The sequence below is a fragment of the Phascolarctos cinereus genome, unplaced genomic scaffold, assembly GCF_003287225.1.
Source record: "Phascolarctos cinereus isolate Bilbo 61053 unplaced genomic scaffold, phaCin_HiC Scaffold_5;HRSCAF=322, whole genome shotgun sequence".
Lineage (NCBI taxonomy): Eukaryota > Metazoa > Chordata > Mammalia > Diprotodontia > Phascolarctidae > Phascolarctos > Phascolarctos cinereus.
The window spans coordinates 117,998,159-118,004,768 of NW_027555958.1; the positions used below are offsets into that span (position 1 = coordinate 117,998,159).

Genomic DNA, 6,610 nt, shown 5'->3' on the forward strand with positions numbered 1-6,610 from the left:
TAGGCTGTGGGTCTGTCTTTTTACATTTTTGCTACTTTGACCATCACAGAATGTATTACGTCACAGAAAAATTGCCTCCCATTCCGAATTCCCAGGATTATAACCCAGATCAAGTTTGATCTATAAAGAATTCTCTAAAAAAAAAGGATTCTCTCCTAAGGCTCCATGAAAGAAGTAATGGAAATTAAGCATACCTAAGAAAATTTAAGTTCAGAGTTGTAGCTATTACCTTCGGCTCTAAATTCCAATAGCCTAAGATGGTTTTTTTTTTCTTTTTTAGGAAATATCTGTGTGCATTCGTGCACGGTGCAGAATTATCACGGCTGTTTGCACAGCTCCATGGATCAATTTTCCACTTTCCTTTGCTGTTGGATATACAGAACTCTTCATTTTTTCTGATTTGTGGATAGTCTTCGAGGTAAATAGCAAATATACATGCCTTGCAGAAAGAGGGTAAGTGGTTAAATTAGGATTGGGTGACCGTGACTCCAAACAGTAGAACAGTAAGAACAGTCAAAACTATTGCTCACAATTTCCTGGAAATGACATTGATCCACAACAACTTAAGAACAATGTTTTTCATAGACATCACTTTATCAAACACTCAAACTCCCCAGGCTATACAGAATGAAAAACTTTGAAAACAGAGAGATGGAGATGAAGAAAACAAAACTATATGGGAAAAGGATAAGGTGCATATCACCTCCATCATTCCCTCTACTACTGGAGTTATTCCCAAAATGTTTTTGGTGTGCCTACAAAAGATAAACTTACATCCCAATACTTTTATTCAGTTACAAAAAAACAGCTGTTTGATCCAGCTGGGTGATAGTCTAGACTCTAGAGAATAATGCAAATATAAAACCATACATATATAAATAAATACAATGTAAAAATAAAATAGATAAAAAAATACAAAATGAACTGTGGTTCATTTCTTTCTGAGCCCTATCGAAAAAGGATGACAACGATAATAAAAGTAACAAGAATGTGAGAGCAATGTGGCACAGTGACAGGAGAAAGGGCCTTGTTATCAGGAAGACCTAGACAAACCTGTGTGTCTGCCTCAGACCCACAGCTGTTGACATATCCTGACTATTAGTACCCCAGGAAACTCTCTAAGGTAGTCACCTCCAAACCCTCTTGATCGTGCAACCCTGTCAGTAAATATTTTTGAGCATATGTATGTATTTACCTACCTGTAAATTAAAATAGGATTTTACTAACTAGTGGTACTGTACTAATAATTGTGTACTTTTAAAACTTACAGAAAATAGAAATTTAAGAAAGATATTGTTGTTCATCCTTCATTTTTGAAAAGGGCCAGTGACAACCTGGGTGATGTTTTGACTTGCACTTGAATTGGATTTAAATGAGACAGAGTTGCACAAAGTCGTGAGCCTTACTCTTGCTTCCTGAGTCATCAAAGTTCAGAGGCAAGACAAAAGTCAAGACAACTGGCAATGAGATAAAGATAAAATAATATTTTATTCTAGAGTCAACAGAAAGCTACTAGAGTTTACTGCATGGAGATGTTTGTCGGACTTCTGCTTTAAGAAAATCCCTTTGGCAGCTAAATGGAGCATGGATTGGAGTGGAGAAAGCCTTGGGGCAAGGAAACCAATTAGGAAGCTATTATAATAGTCCAGACTTGTCAGAGTGAATGAAGAAAAAGGTACAGATGTGGGAGATGTGGAGGTAGAAACTACAAAATTTGGTAACCAGTTGGCTCAATGAGAAGAGTTGAAGATGAGACCAAGATTGTGATCCCAGGTGACTAGGGGAATGGTAGTGCCCTCAGCAGTAACAAGGAAGTTTGGAAGAGGGATAGATTTTAGGGGAAAGGTAAGAACCATGATCCACATCCCAACTCTTCCAGATCAACTCATTCCTTGTGACTCCATCTGTCCTACCCAAAATGAGAAAAGAGGGGAGCTGTGGAGCTCTTACTCAGTGGTCATTGCCCAGAGCAAAGCAGGGAGCCTGCCCTCCAAAGTAGTTTGCTAAAGCTATGAGGTAAACTTGGGGTGGGAGGGAAAGGCGCTTATGTTGTGTAGGGGGTGATGATGGTGAGGGGTGGAATTTTCCCAATGGAATCTTCCCGTGGTGATCTAATTGGCTCCCGTGGATTTAATTACTCTATGTGGATGATTCTCAAATCCACCTTTCCTGTCCTATCTCTCTGCAGATCTCCAGTCTTGCACCTCCAACTGCTTTTCAGACATCTTAAACTGGATGTCCAGCAGATATCCTAAACTCAGTATGTCCAAAACAGAATTCCTTATCTTTTCCTCTAACCTCTCCCCCATTTTCTCTATTACTGTCAAGAACAACACCATCCTCTCAGTCCCCCAGGCTCAGAACTTAGGCATTACCCAAGAAGCCTCCTTATTTCTCACTCCCCATAACCAAGACGTTGCCAAGGCCTGCTGATTTCATCTTTGCAACATCTCTCAAATAAGTACCCTTCTCTCTCTTCTGGCATTTCCACCATTCTAGTGCAAGCCCTCATCACTTATGCCTTGAATATTACAATAACCTACTGGTGAGTCTGCCTGACTGAAGTCTCTCCCCACTCTAACCCATTCTCCATTCAGCCACTAAGGTGATTTCCCAGAAGTACATCCCTGATCATCACACACACACACACACACACACACACACACACACACCCCTCAATAAACTCTAATGGCTTCTTATTATCTACAGGAGCAAATATAAAATGCTCTATTTGGCACTCAAAGCCCTTTGTAAACACAGGCCCCTTCCCCCCTCCCAGCCTTTTTACACCTTACTCCCCAACACGTGCTCTTTGATCCAGTGTTTCATGAACATCCATCTCTTTGCTTCAGGCACTTTTTCCTGGCTCTCTACCATTCTTGGAATGCTCTCCCTTCTCTACTCCCAACTACCAACCTCCCTGGCTTCCTTTAAGTCTCAGCTAAAATCCTGTCTTCTACAGGAAGCTTTCCCCAAACACTACTAATTTCAGTGCCTTCCTTCTTTCTATGATTTACTTTTTTTGTATCCCCAGAACTTAGTACAGAACTTAGTACACCTGCATATAATAGATGCTTAAAAATATTGATTGATTATCTTTGTGAGAACAGTTCCAATGAGAAACACAATGAAGCTCTCCAATGAAAGAAAGAAAGAAAGAAAGAAAGAAGAAAGAAGAAAGAAAGAAAGAAAGAAAGAGAAAGGGAAAAAAGGAAGGGAGAGAGAAAGAAAGAAAGAAAGAGAAAGAAAGGGAAAAAAGGAAGGGAGAGAGAAAGAAAGAAAGAAAGAGAAAGAAAGGGAAAAAAGGAAGGGAGAGAGAAAGAAAGAAAGAAAGAAAGAGAAAGAAAGGGAAAAAAGGAAGGGAGAGAGAAAAAAAGAAAGAAAGACAGAAGGAAAGAAAGAAAGAAAGAAGGAAGAAAGAAAGAAAGAAAGAAAGAAAGAAAGAAAGAAAGAAAGAAAGAAAGAAAGAAAGAAAGGAAGGAAGGAAGGAGGGAAGGAAGGAGGGAAGGAAGGAAGGAAGGAAGACATTGGGGCCCTGTGTTTCCAGAGTTCTAAGTTGCTTTGGCCACATGTATTCCCTATACATATGCCTGTCTATCGTGATACTTTACGTTGTGCTCACCTTCCCAACAGACTCTGTGTCTATGGGTGGGAAAATGTGCCCTAGGTCCATAGGAAGAATATTTTGTAACTATTGTTCTTATTTTTTGAGTAAATGCCTTTTTAAAGAGTTAATTAAGTTTCCTGATTGATTGTTAAAATGAAATATGTCTTTTGGAGGCCCAGGAGCTACAGTATCAGGAGTATAGATACCCACAAACATTACCTATAGAATCTTAAAAGTTGTAGTTGCCTCTTTGGGGACCCAACCTACAAAGTTTGAGTATGAGTAGACGAAGTAATCCTAGACAGGATGTCATATGAGTTTTTTATCTGTAACTGAACAATAGAAATTGCCAAGATGAAAGATGACAAATTCAGTCCATTGTATGAGGACCACTAGGGCCAAGATACTGTTGGATAATTTTTTTTAAATTTCACATGAATCATCATTTCAAATGAATTTTGAGCTAGAAGGGATTATGGAGGTTGAATCCAACCCCTTCATTTTATAGATGAGGAAACTGAGGATTAGATTAAATTACTTGCATAGTTACACAGCTAATAAGTATCTGAGGAAGGTTTCAAACTATGGTCCTCCAAGTCCAGCCCCCTATCCACCCTGCCATAGTACCTCTAAAATTTTGGTGTTATCATGAAAAATAAAGATATTCTTGACATGGGAAAGGTGGAAGATGCTTAACTCTCAATCCTCAAAGAATTATCTGTGCTAATAAGTAATTAAAGGTATTGTGGCATACTTGATTGAGAGATGTCCTTGGAGTCAAGAATACTTGGGTTCAAGTCCTTCTTCTGGCCTCTACTGGCTGTGTGACCCTAGGCAAGTCATTTAACCTTGTTTGCCTCAGTTTTTTCATCTGGAAAATGAACTAGAGAAGGAAATGGCAAACCACTCCAATATCTTTGCCTCGAAAACCTCAAATGGGATCAAGAAGAGTTGGACACCACTGAAATGACTGAACAGCCATAACGATCATAACATGAGTCATAATTAACAGTGAATTAGAAAAAAAGGGAAGACAGTAAGAATTGGATGTGACTAATCAGCTAAACAACAACATACTTTACTTTTACATTTTAATTCTGAACAAAGAGGAAGTGTCATCTTCTCAGAAAGTTTGTACCATCAGTTACATTTGAAAAGTACTATGGGGCTATGAAGGTCCAAAAAGAAGTGATAGATTTTCTCACATCCAGAGTGAATCAATTTCTGGGTTGTTCATTAAGGGACTGGTTTTGTTTCTGTGATCTCTGCCTCCAAATTCCTTTCTGTTTGGAGCCTGCTACCCATAGGAAACAACCTGTCAATTCAATCAAGGAGGAGGGATCATTTAAAATGATGGGGGGTTTTCTTTTTGTTAACAGAACAGCTGATTGATTGTTTTCCCAGGTGATGTAGAGGATAGTGCTGGATCTGGGGTAAGGGAAGATCCAAGTTAAAATCCAGTCTCAGACACTTACTGTGTGACCTTGGACAAGTCACTTAGTCTCTGCCTCAGGCTCCTCTTCTATAAAATGTGAATTAAAAATAGCCTCTACTTCCCAAGGCTATCGTGAGAATAAAGTGAGATAATCACAAAGCACTTTGTACAACTTAAAGTAGTATATAAATAATAGTTACTATAGCTGAAGTCTCTTTAATCTGTACTTTAGATGGGTTTGGGGCACAGGTAATTGTAACGGTTCTCGTTACTTGAGGAGGGCTGCCTGAGTCATACTCACCTGCACCTGCAGTCTTGGGGCGTCCCCGGAAAACGGAGTGGAGTCGACAGAGAGGTGTAGTTTCAAAAGGTTTATTCAGCCTTTCTCTCAAGTGGGTAATCAACTACGCAGCTACCCTACTCGCTACTGCTACTGCTACTACTACTCCTACCCCTACTACTACTAGTACTACTACTACTACCCTCTGGTCCTGCCTTCAGCGTTTTATATCTTTTACTCATGGGAACAATACCTCAATGTAACAGTGAACAAAGCAACAAGGTTTACATATCTTTACCAATAGGCAACACCGAGCATCTTTCCCATGCGAATAGCAATCAAAGTATCCGCAAGTACATTTCTTTGCAACATTATCCTGACTGTGTCCTTCTCCAGTGCAGCTCCCGTAAAACACCATGTACTTTTCGTTCCCGGAATGTTCCCAATACTTGATACGTGAACTAGCAATACTTGATACATAAGTTAGCAATACTGGATATCTCTTTGTGCTAGAGCTGACTGTGCTTGAGCTAGCAACATTGTGTTATAGTTTGAGCTTGCCTAGTATCAGAGTTCTGCTGATTGGGGAATGCAAGGTCTGTGGACGGAGAACTGAGCCAGGATATTCTGCACATGTACTAACACCCGAGAGGGGCCTTCGCCCATCAGTGAAGTCTCATGAACAGCCTGTGGTCCTCATCGTCCTACAGTTCCCTACACGTAATATTATAGGTGATATTAATAACTTCTGCAGCACCATGTGTAAATTCTCTTTTTATGATCATAAATCCCTTTCGTGCATCTCAGATGACAAACCACTATTATGCTTGCCCAGCATAGATTGGGGGTGGACATGATGTAGAGAGGAGAGAGAAAGTATTTGGAGAGCTAAAGGAGTCTCTTTAGTACTAGAGATCATTTTGGGGCCAGAACTGTTTTTCTTTTCTTAATTTTCTTTTTCTTTTTTTTTTAATTAACAAGTATTCATTTTCTCTCCCTCCTACTCTACTCCCCATTGAATTTAGGGGAGAAAAGATAAACAAAATCCTTGTAATAAATATGCATAGTCAAGCAAAACAAGCTGGCACACTGGCCATGTCCAAAAATGTATGTTTCATCGTGTATCTTGAGTCCATCACTTCCCTATGAGGAGGCAGTTAGAAAGCTTCATCATCTGTCCTGACTGCTATTGCAACTTACTGATAATTCATTGTTTCAGGCATCCCACAACTCAATCTTTGCACAGCTCCATAAGCATGATACAACTGAAATGACAAGGAGGGGTCCT

At 39.7% G+C, this 6,610-nt stretch overlaps 1 long non-coding RNA gene across 1 annotated transcript in view; it reads right to left on the minus strand.

The window, feature by feature from the left end:
• LOC110203543 (uncharacterized) overlaps window positions 1–5,643 on the minus strand; it is a 46,470-nt gene extending 40,827 nt beyond the window's left edge. The window contains exon 1 of the long non-coding RNA XR_002322988.2: window positions 5,344–5,643. This is a non-coding gene — a long non-coding RNA (uncharacterized LOC110203543). The remainder of the gene's footprint in view (window positions 1–5,343) is intronic.
• Between the last annotated feature and the right edge of the window lie 967 nt (window positions 5,644–6,610).